Here is a 20,286-nt window from a genome sequence, read left to right as displayed (position 1 = left end):
GAGAAGTCAAGAAAATAGTTGACTATACACCAATATTTGATGTTTTATGGACCTTCATAATATGAAGTAAGGTTGCCTCTGGAATAGCCACAGGTCAAGCTAGGCTTGAGCCACAGAGGCTCTGAGGGTACTGGGTCCATCTCAATGCCAAACAGCTAAGGACTGTTTATCTTAGAAGTACAAAGCAAACCACACAGAAGCAACAGAAAATATGGCAGATTGTTAGCCACATTATCCAGAGAAAATGTCTTATTTAAATACCCGTGATAATCCAGAGAAAGCTCTAAGGCATCCCTGTTTCCACTGCACCAATGCCTGCAGCCTGCCCTCCCTACAGTCACTTCCACATAGTGCGGTCATTTTGAATCTGTCAGTCATATTGTTAGTTGAGTGGTCCTAATGGGAGCTTGAGCCAAACGAATCTTCAGTGGTTTTGGTGTAACACTAGAATTTAAAGGGAAGGCCTTAGAGAAACATGATTAAATTGAATTGCAAATTTCACAAAACTGGAGAGATGGCTCAGTGGGTAAGAGTACTTACTGCTCTTGCAGAGGACCCAGGTCACTTCCCAGCACCCATAGGATGGCGTTAAACAACCAGAAACTCCAGTTCTGGGGAATCTGATCTAGAGGGTTTTTCTAGTCTCATGGACCTTGCAGAAAAGTGTTACACATAAACTCATGAAGGCAAACACACATAAAGGAAATAAGTAATTAACTTTTTAAAAAATAAAAAAGGAAGGAAGGAGGGAGGGAGGGAGGAAGGAAGGAAAGAGAGAGAGCATGTGGCTTGCACAACCAGAGTTTGACAGACTGCCTCAGCTTTACCACAAGTGACAATTCCTGTGTTCTCTGTAAGGGAACTGCAGTTTAGTGTGGAGAGTAACAGAGGCCAGGAGAAGCCATAGAACTAGGTTGGAAGCAAGTATGTGTGCAACAATTCAGAGTTCTGTTGGAAAAAGCAAGATGACTTTATGAAAACACACACATCACACTGATATACACATATACACATGCACATACCTACACACATGAGTGCACTCATACACACACATGCACACACATATTCATACATACACACACACTGAGGCATCTATCATGATCAGCTCTATATCAAGCATTTGTTACATACTTTTAATTCTGTTTGTGAGCACTTGTATATGAAACGTGCTTGCTACTGTTTATTTTTTTGAAGCTCAATTTATTAAAAATAAAATTTTATAAAATACAACTATCAACACATTTGTACACCACTGCTACAGCTAAGAAAACAAACACTATCGGTGTAATAAACTAGCTGTGACCACATAAAGCTTGATCAGAATCTTCGAGTCTTCTAAAGACTTCAGTCAAATCCTCTCTAAGAGTCGTGTGACTTAAAATAGACAAGAATTCTGACAATGAGTCAAGAACTGTTTCTATGTATTTAAAGCTGTAACAAATGTCAGTAATTTAATTGAATATTTCTACACTTTGCTTCTGACCTTGCTGAGGCTTCACTAACTGAAATTCTTTTAAAGTGTTAGAGTTCAGTTTCAAGGAGAGATTTATGCAGGATCTATGTTGATTATATGAATGCTGGCTGAGTCAACCGAAACGCTGTGTCCAAAATGATTCAGACTTAAACATTAAATTGGACAATAATGCAATGGTCAGATTTCCCCTGTTACACCCCTAGAACTTTTTAAAGTTCAAATCTTTTCCTTGTGTTAAAATTTCCTGTGACCCAATGCCCCCCAAAATTGATATGCGTGTTCACGTTGTTAGAGTCTTATGATGACATTTTAGTATCTAATTAGAAGCTATGAGACCATTTAGGATTTTTATCCCCTAAGAAATAAAGACTTGAAACTATGCAGTCAAATTTCCTATTAGGACGTTTAGTGAATCCCTCTTCTCACACAAATTATTGGACCATCTTTGGGATTGATTACCATGCATTACCAGGCATGCTCTTAGTACCCTATGATTTAACAATTCTCTACATACAATTTTTTCTACTTAAAATGGAGACAAGGGCTGGGAGTGGTGGCACTTGCCTTTGATCCCAGTAGAGAGTCAGGCAGATTTCTGTGAGCTTGAGATCCACTACATCTATGTAGTAAGTTTCTAGCGAGGCTACATAGGGAGACCTTATCTCAAAAACAAAAACAAAAACAAAAACAAAACATGAGGACAAAATGCAAATTTTTACAGTGTAAGTTCATATACAACCAATAGAAGTAAAAGAACACATACTCCATTCCATGTAACAATTTTACATCCATTATTTTTGCAAACACGCACAGTCTCTATACTTTCCACATTACATTTGAGTATTTGTGTGGTGGTGGGGGTATTGGGGTTCCCCACAGAGTTCTTATTGAGATGTCAGTCAAAAAGTTGGTTTTAAAAGACAATGCCTTAGAAAAGCCAGGGAACCAAAAGCACAAGCCTTTTGAGAAATGCAGAATGCATGCAGCAAGGCGGAGGGGTGAACACTTGGAGGAAAGGGAGCTCAACCTGAAAATTGCAGGGTACAAACAAACATGTTATAAAATAGCAAGGACAGAAACTGCTTACACTGAGGCAGCTTTGGCATTAAACAATGTTAGCTGGATACTGAGAAGATGAGAGCAGAGAAAGAGGAAGAAATCAGGAGCGGAGCAGGAGACCCAAGCCTCCACGTGAGGATCTGCACTCTCAAGACTGTTTAACAAGATTACACATGCACTATGCTGCTACCAGTTATGAGGACCTTGGTTATTTTTGCTTAACTCAAAATATATTTAATTTTTAAACTACATTTGGTGTGTGTGTGTGTGTGTGTGTGTGTGTGTGTGTGTGTGTGTTCACTTACGTGTATGTGTAGAGGTCGGTTTTTGGAGTATGCTAAACACAATGTATGGGAGACAGTTCTTTGTTCTTTCCTTCCAGAATGTGGGTTTTCAAACACAGGTTATTAGTCAGGTTTGCCCACAAGCTCCTTTACTATCTGAACCATCATACCAGCCCTCAAAATATAGTTTTCTTAGTCTCAATGAGAATTTACATTTTAATCCTCCAAAAACCATTTTTAAAAACAAACAAACAAATAAATGAGCATTTTGGCTCACAACCTTGGCTTAAATCACTGTCTTAGTTAGGGTTTCTGTTGCTTTAAAGAGACACCATGACCATGACAACTCTTATTAAAAAAGAAATTTAATTGAATTCAGAGGTTCAGTCCATTATCATCACGGTTGGACATGGTTGCATGCAGGCAGACATGGTGCTAGAGAGGTAGCTGAGAATTCTACACCTTGCATAGACAAGAGGAAGTGGTCTATCTCACTGGGCATGGCTTGAGCACATATGAAACCTCAAAGCCTGCCTTCACAATGACACATTTCCTCCAAAAAGACTGCACCTATTCCAACAACTCCCATTAGTGCCTCTCCCTTTGGGAGACATTTCTTTCAAAGCATCACATTCCACTCCCTGGCCCCCAAAGGCATGTAGCCATATCATAATATAAAAATGCACTCAGTCCAACTTCAAAAGTCCGCATAGTCTATAACAGTCTCGACCATGTTTTAAAGCCCAAAGTTTAAAGTCTGTTCTAAGATTCATGCAATCTCTTAACTATAATCCTTTATAAAATCAAAATCAAAAACATATCACATACTTCAAACATATAGTGGCATAGGATATACATTACAATTCCAAAAGATAGGGAAGGGAGCGCAGTGAGAAAACACAGGACCAAATCAAGACAGAAAACCTTCTGAGCAAACTCCAGACTCTGCATCTCCATGTCAGATCTCCAACTCCTTTCAACTTTATTGACTGCAACATACTTCTTTCTCTTGGGCTGGTTCCACTCCCCATTAGCAACTCTCCTTGGCAGGTATCCCATGACTCTGGCATCTCTAACATCTTGGGGTCTCCAAGGCAATCCAAGCTTCAACTTCTCAGCTTCACACAATGGCCTCTCTACTAGGTCTCCATGCAGGGACATCCCTGACACATGCCTGGCCTCAGTAGCTTTCCTTAGTCACAGTAAATTTTGTTGCTCCTTTCTTCTGTCCTTAACTCTAAAGCCAGAAGCATAAGGCCACAGCTGCCAAGTGGTGCTGCTTACTGAGGCTGGACCATGGCCTCCTTGTTTAATGACATCTTCATCAGCTTTCTGTTTTCCATTGTTTCCTTCACTGCCTAAGCTTGGCTGTCCTTGAACTTGTTCTATAGATCAGGCTGGCCTCAAACTCAGAGATCCATCAGCCTCTGCCTCTGGAGTGCGGGGATTAGAGGTGTACACCATCACATCCAGCTCTAAGCTTTTCTTCAGTTCCTTTTCACAAGGTGGAAGCTTAGCTGGGTGGGATCTTGCCCTGAGGTCACCACTCCCTTTATTCCATTCTTAATCTGTTTATCTCCCTAAACACAGGATTTAGCTCTATTCCACTTCCTGATGCTCTTTTTCTCCTCAAATTTTACATTTTGTAATTTACCCTGCTCAGCTTGCTACTTTTCATTATAAATCTTCATTAGAGTTACCACTAATGACACATGACAGAGTCTATATCAGACAGTTCTGAGATTTCCTCGGCCAATGGAATTAATCCAATGCTCTTCACTTCATCCTCAGGCAAATTCCTCAGCAAAGGCAAAAGGCAGCCACTTTCTTCACCAAAATATCACAAGAAAGATCTCTAGGCAACATACTAAAATTCTTCTCCTCTGAGACCCCTTGAGACAGCCCCACACAGTTCAGATAATTCTCATCACCCACTGTCTTCCATTCTTCTCCTAGTATGGCCCATTAAGCAGTGCTTAAAGCATTCCATTGATTTCCTAACCCAAAATACCAAAGTTTGATTTCTTCCAAACAAAAACATGGTCAGGCTTATCACAGCAATATACCAGTTCCTGGTACAACTTCTGTCTTAGTTAAGGTTTCTATTGCTGTGAAGAGACACTATAACTATGGCAGTTCTTATAAAGGAAAACATTTAATTGGGTGGCTTACGTTCAGTGATTCAGTCCATTATCATCATGGTGGGACATGGTAGAATGCAGGAAGACATGGTGCTGGAGAGGTAAGTGAGAGTTTTACATCTTGCACATACAACAGGAAGTGGTCTATCTCACTGGGCATGGCTTGAGCGAATATGAGACCTCAAAGTCTGCCAACATAGTGACACACTTCCTCCAACATGACCACACCTGTTGGAACATGGCTACAGCTTCCATTAGTGCCACTCCCTTTTCAGGACATTTTCTTTCAACCCACCACCACAGCAGACTCATAAGAATCCTGCAAATGAAGTCCACGTAATTCCACTGCTAAGTTTTGTCATCTGTAGACTGAAGTCAGCAGTGTCTGAGCTATAGCACTTCACTGGTGGTTGAATCTTAGAAGACTCGCCCTAATATGGACCTCACTATTCTGTGTGCTGGGATTCCAGACTGAGTACAAAGAAGAAAGAGAACTGAGCACAAAGACTCATTACTCTCTTCTTCCTGACTGTGCCTTGCCGTCTTTGCCATGATGGACTCATTTCCCTGTGGTGATATATTGTGTACCCCAATAAAGCTTGCCTGGGGATCAGAGGACAAAGCCAGCCTAGAGGTCAGGCAGTGATAGCCCATGCCCTCAATCCTGGCATTTGGGATCTCTGTGCGTTCAAGGCCACACTTGGAACACAGAATCAGGCATGGTGGCACATGCCTTTAATCCCTGCACTAGGAAGGAAGGAAGATGGCAGGGCACAGGAAGGTATATAAGGCATGAGTAAACAGGAAGGCACACTCTTGAGGCTGAGGATTTTGTAGAGGTAAGAACTTGTGGCTGGCTTTCTCTGCTTCTTTGATTTTTCAGCTTTCACCCCAATGTCTTGCTCCAGTTTTTTTTTTTTATTAATAAGACTATTTAAGGTTCATGTTACACTTCCCTTTTATGTGAGCCCTAATAAGCCATCCTTCTTTAACTTGCTTTGCTCAGGTGTTTTGTTAAAACCACGAGAAAGGCAACCAATACAGACTCCTATTATATGAAACAGTTCCAAGGTAGAGATTTGTAATCAGTCTTGAAGAGCTATCTGCAGATAGAGGGATATGAGTGCTTATATAGAGACTACCCCAATTGAATTCCACAAAGGAGTTAGTTTCATAGTGGTCATCTACCTTCTGGATAGAAAGCTATAAAAGATTTTTGTGATTGGGGCTGGAGAAGTGACAACCACTAGGAGTTCCTACTGTCCTTACAGAGGACCCAAGTTCAGTTCCCAACACTCAAATCTGGAAGCTCACAAATACCTGTAACTCCAGTTCCAAAGGATTCCACACCCACTTCTGACCTCTGTAGGAACCTTCCTTCACACACACAACCAGAACCTCTGAACACACATAAGATAAAACTTAAAAAAAAAAAAATTCAAAAGGAATACAGCATAACAAATGTCTCATTTCAGGAAAACTTACTCCAACTGAAATGAACATGGTGGACTAGGATGGGAAAGGGGGAATGTTGATGGTCTCTGTAGTGGATAGATGTTCTGCCTGTAACTACTCTACCTGCCTACAACCTGGAAGTACCTGCCCTGGGGCATGGCCTCTCTGTGACCCGTAAGACCTGAGATGTACATAGGCGTTCTTCTCTTTGCTCCCTCTTGGGACTTAGATGTGGGACTGACTCAGACAGCCAGAACAGTGTGAGACTTTGCCCCAGCATTTCAGAACTTGAAACAATTCTGTTCTGTACAGTGAGTTTTTCTCCCCTAATAAATTCCTTTGCCCTTTAAGCAGACTCCATGGATTTCTTGCCTTAGGTCTCCTCAAAGGGGACTTCAAAAAAAAATTGTGGTGGTTTGAATGTAAGTGGCTCCCACAAGCTCGTAGGGAGTGGTACTATTAGGAGGTGTGGTCTTTTGGGAGTAGGTGTGGCCTTGTTGGATGAAGTGTGTCATTCTGGGGGCTAGCTTCAAGGCTTTTTAATACTCAAGTTATAACAATTGTGAACACAGACTCCTCCTGCTGCCTGTGGATCAAAATGTAGAACTCTCAGCTCCTTCTCTAGCATCATGTCTGCCTGCATGCCACCATGTCCCACCATGATGATAATGGACTAAACCTCTGAATTAAATGTTTTCCCTTATGAGAGTTGCTGTGGTCATGGTGTCTCTTCACAGCAGTAGAAACCCTAAGACACGGATGAAAAGCATAAGCACCCCTTCAGTACAGCAGCCATTTAGGACTAAAAAGAGAGGAAACAGGACTTGGAAGATACTTGTTTGGTAGAGTGCCCAGCATGCAAGAAAACCTAGGTTTGATCCTCAGAATCACAAAACACCAGGCATAGTGGTTCATGTTCATGATCCCAGGTCTCAGGAGGTGAATGCCCATGGATTAGAAAATCAAGTTCATCATTGGATACAAAGCAATTAAGGCTAGCATGGGCTAAATGAGAATCTTCTCAACAAAATACGAAGGAGAACAACCAGAAAGCACATTTTTATCAAATGTGATAGTTGCCTGAATATACCAGGGAAAATGGAGTTGGGCCAAATGTTACAGTTAATGTAGCAGATACCGGGAAGAAATAGTAAGGAACACACCCTTTCTATGACTCCTTGGGTATAAGGAACACTGTATTTCATGTGAGAGCACAAAGATATGTTCTTGTGTCAAAAATTCTTTGTTCTGGGCTGGGAAAATGACTCAGTAACACAAAGCACTTGCCACTCTAGCTAGGAAGCCTGAGTTCAAGAAGTTATGGAAAAAGGTGTGGCAGTGGGCATCTGTAACACCAGCACTCTGTGGTGAGATGGAAGGAGACGGGAGAATCAGCCAAAACTTAAAATACAAAGAAATAACATAAAAACCCTGCCTCAAAACAAGGCAGAAAGAGAACTGATTGATAAGTAGTTTTCCTCTGACCTCTACATGGGCAACATCGAATACCTGTGCCCACCACCAAATAAATAAATCTTCATTTAAAGGATTATTTGAGTGTCTAAGGGAAATGAAACAGAAATAAATACTAATGAGTAGAATAGCAAGTATTTTTCAGTTCCCATCCAATACTCTTTCTTCCATCATTCTTACTAATTGCCCACAAAGCATGCCTGAGAAAACAGTTCTCCTACAGGACTGTGCTGTACCTGGGTATGGCTATTTGATATCAGTGTTGTCTGTGGGATTCCGAAGCAATCAGTGAAGACATTCTGCACACCCATCACTACAGGTGTAACACTCCTCTTCCGATCTCCTTTTCTTTCTTTCTTCTTGCTTGGAGTGCAAATGGAAGTTAGGTGCACACACCATCTGAAACCCAGATGAGCAAGGGGTTAAAATTGTAAACTGATAGAGCCTGGAACATCCATGACATTGTGATACCGCTGGGTCAGGGCAAGCCTTGGGCAGCCTTGTACATTCATATGTAGTTTACCTCTGGATATTCAGTCCTTTGTCTGGGCAACCTCTTGCCTCTTTGACTAAGTTTCTATTACATCCAGTCAAGAAAACCTTGAGTGATACACTTGGTTTACACAAACCTGGGAAATTATGTGGACACATTTTGGATTTGCACCCAAGGCTGGTTTGGAGAAGGAAGTTTAGAGGGGAGTCATTGTGAACACAACCTTATGGCTTCATCTCTCCTAATTTGCTTCCCTGATATCACAGGGGAACCCTAATCTTCTAACAAGAAAGCATTAAGGTTACATTTCCAGTGCCTGTGTCTTTCCTGTCATCTTACACAGCCCCGAAAGCCTGCACTGACTCTTCAACATCAATTAAGCACTGACTATTAGATATTATAATTTATCTAATTTTACATATGGTCATTGGAAAAGGCTGAGGTCTTATTAGACTGTCATAAAACAACATAGGAAGAAGGACTCAAGAAACAGCCAAGGTATTTTCAAGTCATTAGTTGGAACCACAGACAGATCAGAGAGAAAGCCATTGTGCAAATGTCAAGTCACTCAAGGTTATTTCACCTTGAGGAGATAATGTCAGATGTCTGCTCTGGATGTGAGGAGGTCCTCCTGCCCTCCCCACCAAGCCCTTTCTGGAGATCCTCCTGGAGATTACCCCTCATCTATAAGCTGTCCTCTGGCCCTTTGGGAAAAAAAATGTTCAAATAAAATATTTATTGTGTTGATGTAAATGTGTTACCAAAAGCCAGATATCTAATTGGATTTTTACTTTTCCACTTTTTAAATAAAAAGATAGTGGTGGTGTTACATAAGAAGCTGAATTTAAAAATAATTATTTTATATAGAAAAGTAAAGTCTCTCATATCCCTTTGTTTTCCTTGTCTAGTACATAGATTGCTTAAATGTATATAACAAATTTGTGAAATCCATTAATTTTATTTTATTTGGTCATGGACCCAAAATTTTGGCTTCTTTCATATGCTCCTTAAGAAAACTCCATTTTTTAACTACCTTTCAAGCCAATCTTCTACTTCAATCTGTCCATGTTCAAAGTGCTATAGATTCCTCTGTCTGTACAAAAGATACTTTAATAATTAACTAACTCCCAAGGCATCATCTCAAGAGCATTCTCTCTCACGCTTCTGGGAACACTTATTCAGTACTTTCTATACACTAATCACTGCAGGAATACTGGAACATGTGGAGAAGAGTGTGGTTAGTGCAGAGAAAAGACACAAAAGTGCCAAGATACGATACATAGGACATTTTTTTTTAACCTTTAAGTAGCTCCCAGCATGTAGGGAAATAAGGGGAACGTAGATCCATGGCATGACAAGTGTGAGCAGGGTTTGCTGGAGTAAAGAAAGGGAGTAGCTACAGCAGGTTAAAGGAATTGCAACTAGCATGTAAAGGAGTTGTGCATCACACTGCAATAATGGGGGTTGGAATGTGGCTCAGAGTTCAAGAGCACTGGCAGTGCTTCCAGAGGACCTAGGTTTGGTTCCCACAGCCACATGGCAGCTCATAATCAGTAACTCCAGCTCCAGGGGATCTGACACCCTCTTCTAGCCTCTGCCAGCACCAGGCACATGTGTTGCACAGATATACACACAGGCAAAACATCCATATACGTAAAATATGCTGTTTATCTTACAGTATAGTCATCTCTAAATCTATAGCACTTTAAAAGTGTATATGTATGTGTGCTTGTGTGTGTGTGTGTGTGTGTGTGTGTGTGTGTGTGTGTGTGTGTGTGTATGTGTGTGTGTGTGACCAGATATCCTGACTCAGTAGATCTGGAAACCCATCCAAATGAGGAGACCATTTACACAGAGGAGGAGGTGCCCCTAAGGACTACAAAGCAGGGAAGGCATGAAGACATGTCAGGTTAATATTTTAGGAGATTCACTCAGGTGACCTCTGAAGGCTGGCATGGTGATTGGGAGAGCAGTTGATGCCGACAAAGACCTTGAGGATGTGGAATTCTCATGTAGAGGAGACTCATAGAGAAGAGAAATTTCCAAAACACCCGGGAAGGAGTTGACTAGAAGGTGGTAGTTTGTTACAAAAAAAAAAAAAAAAAGATGACTTTTTAGAACCATTGCATTTATATTGCCTTGAGATAGAACTTAGAAACACTACTATTTATACTTTAAAAGAAAACTCATGCTCAGGAACCTAAATAAATTAGATATTTGTGCAATTGGTTGGTAAAGGCAATTCTCTTCACTCTTCAAATTTTATTTTTTGAAAAGACGACTGAATCACAGAACAGATCTTACTTTCACAAATGAAAAATGTCTTATTTAAACTGTTAGATCTGAAATGGACAAGAAACAATAAAGCTAAAAGATTAAAGAAATCAGAATGGTTTGTTACCCTATCTCATCATATTAATTTTAATATGGCATCATTTCAAAATTGTCTTTATATTTAACATCTAGGCAGAACTCTAGTCATAATTACCAATGCTTCTGTCATTATGATACTCAAGAACGTTTTTTAACTGCCTTATTTCTCAAACCATTTCTTTCATATACAGGAGGCTGGGAATATGCTTTAGCAGGGAAGAGCAGATGCTCTGCAGAGAATCTAGATTTGATTCCCAGAACCCACATGGTGGCTCACAATCATCTGCAACTCTGGCTTGAGGTGACTCAGTGCCCTCTTGCAGTCTCTACTGGTACCAGGTGCACACGTGGTGCACACATACATGCAGATAAAACACTCTTACATATAAAATAAAAAATAAATACATCTTAAAAAAACTATAACTAATTAAATTGATAATTATAAAACTTTTGATTTCCTTTATCCATCCTGATTTTTTTCTTTCCACAACATGAAATAAAATAGACTCTTATAGAAAAGTTGTTGACGATGATCATCTTACTTCTGAGTATAAAATTCAAGGCAGGATTAAGAATGTAGCTCACTGATGGAAAGCTTTCCCTAGACTGTGGAAGGCTCTGGGTTTGATCCCCACAACAATGCAGGGCGGGGGGGGGGAATCCAAATCATTAAATGGATAAAATCGCTTTTCTTTAATACTTTTAGTTAAATGTCTCTCGCAAGGAAAGAGCTCATTCTATGGATTCCATGCAAGCAAACTGGGCAGTTAGTATGTCCCTGGTGCCCAGGTGACCAGCATGAGTGCACACCAGGGCGCAGAGGTGCTACCCAGCCTGCAGCAGGGGAGAGTCGGGTGGTCCGCTTCAGCTGGCACTCTCCCTCCGAGCCTAAATCCTTTCTGTTTCACTTTTAGCCTTTAGTGGTTACAGACAAAAGGTGCCTAACAACCTGTTCTCGGAATGAGAAAACTCAAAATACTCACAGATCATCTCAAAGTCATTCTTCATCCAGAATAATCCCCAGCCTCTGACCTTTCCTCAAAGGCCTTACTTTTCTAAAACTTGGATAATCTTGGTGGCTTTTCTGAAACATTTTTGATGCTTCTCACACATATTTTCTCAGTTGTTGAGCTCAGGAGTCACAATAGCCTGGTGTGGAATATATGAGACTGATGTTAATGACTACCATACTGTATATTGTTGGTGTTTTATAAATGATATATCAGGAGACATTTTTTTCTGGTAAAAATGAACTCTGATTCATGAAGTTTACTAACTCATGGACAACCTAATTGTTCCTGTATGAACCAGGTATATTGTCCGCATGTTAACTAAGGAATTCAAATGATATTAGTGTGTTGTGGAATACTTACGGTGTGTTACATTCATTTATGGTGTGGAGTATTTGTTTAATGATGTAAAGATGTGTTGCATTCTTTTATGCTGTTTTTGTTTAACTCTGTAAAACTGTGTACTTTGCCTGTCTAAAACACCTGATTGCGCCAATGAAGAGCTGAACGGCCAATAACTAGGCATGAGAGGGATAGGCAGGGCTGATAGGAAGAGAGAATAAGTAGGAAGAGAAATCTAGGCTTGAGAGAAGAAGAAAAGAGGGAAAAGTGAGAAAAGGAGGAGAGGAGACCATCAGGGGCCAGCCACACAGCCACACAGCCACACAGCCACACAGCCACACAGCCACACAGCCACACAGCCAGCCACAGAGTAAGAAGGGAAGAAAGACATATAGAATAGGGAAAGGTAAAAGCCCAGAGGCAAAAGGTAGATGGGATAATTTAAGTTAAGAAAATCTGGCTAGAAACAAGCCAAGCTAAGGCTGGTATTCATAAGTAAGTCTCCGTGTATTTAACTGGGAGCTGGGTGGCAGGCCCCCAAAGAGGAAAAAACAACCAACAACATTAGTGTGACCTGATTTGTCTCTTTTATATCTCACAAATAAGCATGTGTATCCACATCTCTCAAGGTGAGAAGATACTGCACAACTGAGTAAATCTTCTCCACAGATAACACTCCTTCGAATTCTCAGAAAATCCCTCAAATTGCTAAGCCACAGTCCCCAGAAATATTCTGCAGATTGTATTTAGTCAGTAGTTGTATATATTAAATGCCAAGCCCATAGCTAATGGTTGTGGGAGCTACTTATTAATTGATGACCATAGCAGATGTAATTTTTTTGCTTCAGGTCTACTGGGAGGAATCTGAATGTCAGCTTCACCCGGAGAGTGGTAAAACTGAAGACTAGCGGCTAGGGAGAGGATGCAGAAGGTGTTTGCCATGCAATCATGAGGACTAGAGTTCCGAATGCCAGAATGCTTGGTGGGTGTGTCTGCCCATATGTAACTCCAGCTCTTGGAGAACAGAGATAGGGGCTCCCTGAAGCAAGCTGGTTCATTAAACTATCCAAACCGGCAAGTTCTGGGTTCAAGTGAGAGAACCTGAATCAATATATAAGGTGAAGACTGATCCAGTAAAGTAGTGTTTACCTTTGGCATCTCTCCATATCTATACCCTCACTAGTGCATGCACATCATATACACACAACACACACATGTACACCACATACACACATACACACCACACACACATGTGCACCACACACACACATGTGCACCACACACACACATGTGCACCACACACACACATACACACCACACATACATGTGCACCACACACATACCACACACATACACATCACACACATACGTACACCACATACACACCACCCACATACAAAAACCATTTTTTCAAGTGACAGAGAGTAGGCTACTAGATAGAGGCTAATAAGAAGAGTTACTTAAGACAATAAGGATACCAAAAGAGAAGGTCAAAATAGAGTTATTAAACCAGTGAAAAACCAGAGACCCAGAAGAGAGCTTACCAAAAGGATAGCAGAGACCAGAACTAAATTAGAGATCAAAGTTCTCAAAGTATGAATAGTAAGAACACAGGGAGGTTCTAGGGTGGAGGGGTCTATACCCTTGATAACTCAGAAACTCATGCAGCTAATCTGGCTGAACCCTCAGGACCTCCATTTGTTTTCAGGGATATGGGAACCAATCTCACAACTGTTCAGAAAAATAAAAAAAGCAAAGCCTATTAAAAATTAGCCTACATGTTTATTTATGGGATTAAAACTCACAGTTCTATATCATTTGATACAGGAAGGTTAGTACTGTCTTCTCAAAAAGCCTCAACCCTTGTCCACACCAAGAGGTCATTCAGCCTGCATTTCTTATGTCTTCCCACACATGGTCCCCCCAAAATACTTAAGGAAAAAAGTGAGACACACACCAGAAATGCACCTACCAGTGGGAATCCAGCCAATATTGTCTGCTGAAGTTTGGTTTGAAATTGTGACTTCATGGAGGGAAGAAATGTCCATTTTTATGAGAGTATAATGCCAGAGAATCCTAGGAGGAAAGAGCATGCCGAAATAAACAGTGTCTTTATCTCAAACACTCCTCTCAGATCACATCATTTCCTTTCATACAACCCTTTTTTTATATGTTGATTAGATTATAGTTTGCATATGTTTGTCATTCAGGGTTATTTTTTTGACTTGTTTTTATCATGATTCCTTCATTCCAAACAACAGCAAGCTTAATTTGAGTTGACACCTCAGTCCTTTCAGATAAAAGGCTAGAGGGCTCTGCAGTCCCTGAAAGAGCAGGCATGGCCCCCTCTGCCTCTGCAGGTTCATCTTCTCCCTTGACCATAACCTGCCATATGCTCCAGCCACACTGAATTCCTCCGTCCTCACTGCACAGGCCTGCTCCGTGACGCCCCAATCCTTTCCGTGTTGTTTTCTGTGCTGAGAGTGTTCCAACTTTTTTTTTAATCTTCCTGGCAATTGTCAACTCCCCTGCCAAGCGTGTGCTGGAGAGAAATTTTAGGAAGCTTCTATGACCTGGAGACAGATCCACACTTGTCACTTTCCTTCATGATCACACTCACTCTCCTGAGGCCAGTTGTAATATCCTTTGCATCCTTCACTATGCTAAGTATTCCTTAAAAGTTTCCCAGAATTGAAAATACCACCTGGTACATGCTAGGTGCATAGCAAAAGTTTATTGAATGACACTCAATACATTGTATAACCACTTTCCATTCTGGAATGCTGACACAATCCTAGGATCTTCAGATCAGTAGTTCATGACTAAAGTATTCAGTGAAATGCTGAAGAGGCCAAAGAGCTAAAGAAAGAACATTCAGCATAAAATTTACCTGGGAATCCAGTGAGGCTCTGTTTTCAGTGTGGCCCACAAAAGAGCAGAGGTCTCTGTTCTAACAAGAGTTGAATGAGTGGCTAAGCACCCCAGCGGCTTGATGTAAAGAATGCTACAGGCCACACGGGTCCCTCAACCCTGAGGCTGCTGTAAACCATGACACTTTCATCTTTTGCATATCCCCATGGATACTAAACCGGAGTGACAATCAGGAAATATCAACCCCTGTCTTCTTTATATGCAAACACTTCCTTCATTAAAACCAAGCCCAAGAAAGCAAACTTGGAAAACCAGACTCATTCCTTCACATAGAGTTAATGAAGCCCAATCAGTTCCCCAAGATGGCTTTGCTTCAGTGTGAGAGAAGGGAGCAAGTCTGTGGAGGGAGGACTCCCTAAGTTCCTGCAGTGTATTCTCTTGAGCGTCACCCAAGATTCAAATGCAAGGCACATTTCTTACTCACTTTATTAGTAATCTGAGGCTGGCTCTAGGTGAGGCATAGAATATCTTTAAGCTGGGTTTTTAAGAATATCTGAATATTGAGACAAAAAGTGTGCTCTTTATTCTTTCAGTTTTGTTTTATGTACAGAAGATAAAATAAAACAAATAAGACATTTGTAAAACAGAAGTCATGTCAATATGCTAAGGTGATACCCAGTGAAGAGGGGAAAGGAATCCTCTGGCTAACCTTCCCTCTGGAAATGGCAGATTTCCAAGTTGTTTGGAATGAGAATCCGTGACAGAGAGGAACCCTTGGCAGACCCCAAACACTCCTCTCTGTGTTTAGCTAAAATGGCTCTTTTCCCTGATGACGGCATCAAGACTGTGATTCTGTTCAAGAGTTCCCTGTTCCTTTTCTTCCTATGTTAAAACAAACAAACCTCACACATTAGTAAACATAAGTAAAAAGTATCTCTGGCCTAAAATTAAACCCATAGCTTTGGTGGATCATTAAACCACACTTACAGATTCTTCTCTTGGACTGATCGGAAGTTGTTGTGGGGAGCATGCTAAATGTTTTAATGTCCAACAATCATTTTAGTTCAATTTCTTTGACAGAGACTAGCCCAGACTCAGAGGGAATGAAACAACTTACAGTGATCGACTTGGTGCTTTCACATGCCCCAAGGTAACAAAGAATAAGATTACAGCGGTCCTGCATGGAAGGGGAAGGGGAGAGACAGTGTCCTGCCCTAACCAGAGGCTTCCTGAAGCAAAACAGCTTCAGGAAACAATATGGACTGGGGAAGCCGCTCTGTCCCTGCTCGAAGCTCCCATCCTTTTCCTCTCTGTCCTGTGGATCAGCAGTGGAAAGACGCAGTGCCTATTTACATCTCAACATAGGTAACTGCCTGGGTTTGAATTGGGGAAGCTGCAGGCACCCCACACTTACTGAAGGACACAGGAGATGCCACCGGCTGCTTTCAATTGGAGCCTGAAGTTTTACATTTTAGGACAGTAAGGGAAGAGCTTCACCTGTTTACTTCAATATTGACGAAGGGAGAGCCTGTGGCCCCTTGCACCTATTACTACTCACTCCTTATACTTACCTGACCCATGCAGCTGCTCATTTCAATTAGCCTAGGGCCAGCCTTGGCATTTACTCACAGAAACAAAGCTTCACTATGAAGAGCCTTTGTGCATTTCTACTGGCCTGTTTCCAACTCACATTTGGCTTCTGCACATTCTACCAACCTGGTTCCCTGAGTGCAAGGTCACGCTGGACATGTGAGTTTCTCAAAACTAAAGGAATTCTTCTGGTTCAAGTTTACTGATTCCTTTCTGTTTTCCTTCAGAGATACCATCTTGCCATTTTTTTCTATATTTTATTTATTCTCTCTCTCCCCGCTCCTTCCCTCCCATCCTCCCTCCCTCCTCCATACCCAACACAGTGACACTCACAGAAAGACATTTGCTACAACTCTGACTTTATACCCTACAACCACAGAACAGCAAACAAATAGAAGAAAGAAAAGGAGGGTAATGGTGTGAAGAATCCTTATTTATCAAATAAAATCACAGCCAAGTAAGAGTTGCCCAGCTTACTTCTCTCTGGCTTAAATGCTGTTTGTATTTAAATATAGTCGTCTGGTTGAAAGGGATTTCAGACGCTCCCATTACAAGTAATCACTATCATTCCCATCTTGGGGGAGTTTCAGGGTAATATGTGCCAGTAATCCCATTGCCTGTGTTCCATGATGAGAGCCTCTAACACAACTTCCTGCCCGGATTACTGCTAAAAGGACAACTGTTCTCTGCTCCTCTTCCCTAAACCTACCAGACATTACCTTTTCCATGTGAATTATATTGAATGTGACCTTTTATGACATGCCTAAAAGATGCTTAGCGACATTTCTTTATTCACTTTCCAAGTCCTCACTGTTGCTAGCACAGGCAATTTATCACCTCATGGGCAAAGACCATGTTCTTCCTTTACGTGAAGTTGTAATCTTGCTGGGAGACATTTGATATATGCCCAGTGCTGAAATTTTCCTTCATTCAGATAATGAGGGGTGGATACCTTCAAATTACTTACCTCTTATATTACACTCAGACAGTGAAATATCTTGCTCTGGCCCATGGTGGAGAGTTCCTTTCCTTTGCTTGTTGGAAAATGAGCCAACCCATTGGGTCCATCTTGTGTCTGTACGAACATCTAGAACTACGTGTCTAGGAAAGACAGAAGTGTTTAGCAGTCTCCACTGCCTCTGTCAGCTGACCTCAGTAAATAACTTATTTCCCATTTGCAAGAAGATACACTTCCTAGGATCTCATTTCTCAGTCTGAGGGTTTATATATTTAGTAGGAGGGACGGTTCTAGAAAAGTCCTAGATTTGTATAGATTGGTTTTGCCATCAAGTTCTTTGTAGTTTGTTCAGTTCAGGGGCCAAATTTGTATTAGGTAATGAAGCAACAACTGGAAGCATGAATACCAGTGGTGGCAAAGGATGGAGGAATACGAAGTAGAAGCTTCACATTTTACAAAACAGAGACTTAAAAAAATAATATTCCACTTAACAATTGTAGATGAGAACCCATCAGCAACATCTTAAGTAAATCTTAATCATGTTTGAATGTTAAATACATAGGTCTAGAGAATTAGAGCCAGTCACTCAACTGCTTGCAGTACAGTTCTGAGAACTTAAGCTCCATTCCCAGCGCCCGGGTGAAAAGGCCAGAGCGGTAATCCTAGAGTCAGGAAGTCAGAAACAGCCAGATCCTGGGACCTGTCGGTGATCAGTGAGCCCCAGGTCCCAGTAAGAGATTCTGTTTAAAAAACAAGGTAGACAGCTCCTGTAGAACAATACCCAAAATTGAACTTTGACCTCTACAAGCACACACATGAACTTGCATAAAACCCACACAGACACAAAGCTGAAAATGTGCTCTGTTCGTAGAACAGTAGGCTATGTATAAAACTCACTTCTTATTAATGTGTTTCATGCAGTTTCTCTTTAATACTCTGACTGGCTTCAGTGGAACATTAAAGCCTGAAAACCGAGACACAGATCAATCTCTACAAGTGACAGAGTCAGTTCCTTCTGTTTGCTCAGGGTGGTGAAGATGCCCATTGCAGACAAAGCAGACAAAGATGCTTGGAGTGCCTCTGCTATTTGCAGAGACTCATAATCAGATGGATGGAGTCTTCTTGCTTCTGTGCGGGTGACTCACATAGTTAACTGGAGTTATGCCAAAGAGTCTCTTTTCATACCAAAGCAGTTTGGGGGAAATTATATTTATTTGGATAGTTTCACACTTTGAGTTTTGATTTCATTTAAATCAGTACAAATTTACAATTACAGATTTCCAACTTATTCCATAAGCAAAATGCCAACTCATTTGTGTTCTAACAAATAACACAAGCCCAAACATTTTGCTGAGAGAACAACTGGTCCCAACTGCCCCCTTTTCTTTCTTTCTTTCTTTCTTTCTTTTTTTTTTTTTTTTTTTTTTTTTTTTTTGGTTTTTCGAGACAGGGTTTCTCTGTGTAGCTTTGTGCCTTTCCTGGATCTCACTCTGTAGACCAGGCTGGCCTTGAACTCACAAAGATCCACCTGGCTCTGCCTCCTGAGTGTTGGGATTGAAGGCATATGCCACCACCACCCGGCCCCCTTTTCATCATTTAGCAACAACAATAAAATCTAACAGCTGCCTGTACTAATATTCACCAACCACCTCTAGGTTCTGGAATTGCACCAATGAAGGAGACTTGGTCCCTGGATGATGAGCTTCCTATTTTATTTGTGCAAACAGGTGTGTCAAAATGCATAAAATGTGGTAGAGCAATTATGTACCAGTTGCTCTCAGATGGAGGATTAGTAGTGAATTGTGATATTAGCCTTGTGAATGACCTTTTTCGAAATGTATCATTTTCACTTTATTTTCAAACACCATTAGAGGAAAGGCACAGACCCCATTTTTTTCCTTTGATGCTTGAATTAGCAGTGTCAGTTGGGCAACCATTTAGTATGTCAGAGAACTATAACAAACATAAAGGAACCTTGGGAGTGAAAGAAAATGAGACATTTGGAGAGAAAGTGTGTGTAATGAAACAGTGTGGAGAAAGGAGCTAACTCAAACTCCAAGTGCTCTGAAATGAATAGTGGGATCTGAAATGAGTGAGAAAGAATGATTCATGGGCAGCTTAGGATTCCAGTGGATTTAGGCCTTTTCTTTCTGAGTCATCATGGCTGGAAATGCTCACTGAGTCATGTTCTAACCAAGTAAGATGAAGTGTCCCTTAGGATCTAGTCAAGTAGTTTATGATGCCTCCACCTGGACCAATGTCAGATAGCTGTTAAAACAAAGTGCTGTTCATCCTTCCAACCCAAACCTATGGCTCAGCCCCAGCCCCAGTCCCTGTGTCTTCATCACGGATCTTCATGCTCCTGTTACTTGTGGCAAAGCACCACATTAACTCAAGACTGAACGCCTCCATAGGCCAAGCAACGGGAAGAGTCCCTTCATGAGCTTCACCGTTATTGCTATGTTCTCTGCTTTCCTTCCACCTCCTACATCTTCCACTAGGCTTTGCCACATATCCAAGACAATAGGACTAAAAACTAAATCGATCACATGGGACTGTCAAACCATAATTCTCCTAGGGGAGCAGATAAATGGATGGTGGCCTTGAAATGACATTAGGAGAAAGAAAACATTTTATAAATACTGTTTTTTTTTCTTTTATCTTTTTAAGAGCACATATCATGTCTGGTGCTCATCTGGATAGTAGTGGCTTCTTTTCATTCTTATTGTCTTTGAGCCCTGTATAAGGCCTCTTTCTATGTAT

This window comes from Peromyscus californicus, unplaced genomic scaffold, assembly GCF_007827085.1.
Source record: "Peromyscus californicus insignis strain IS unplaced genomic scaffold, ASM782708v3 Scaffold_6__1_contigs__length_162567912, whole genome shotgun sequence".
Classification (NCBI taxonomy): Eukaryota; Metazoa; Chordata; class Mammalia; order Rodentia; family Cricetidae; genus Peromyscus; species Peromyscus californicus.
This window is presented reverse-complemented; position numbering follows the sequence as displayed.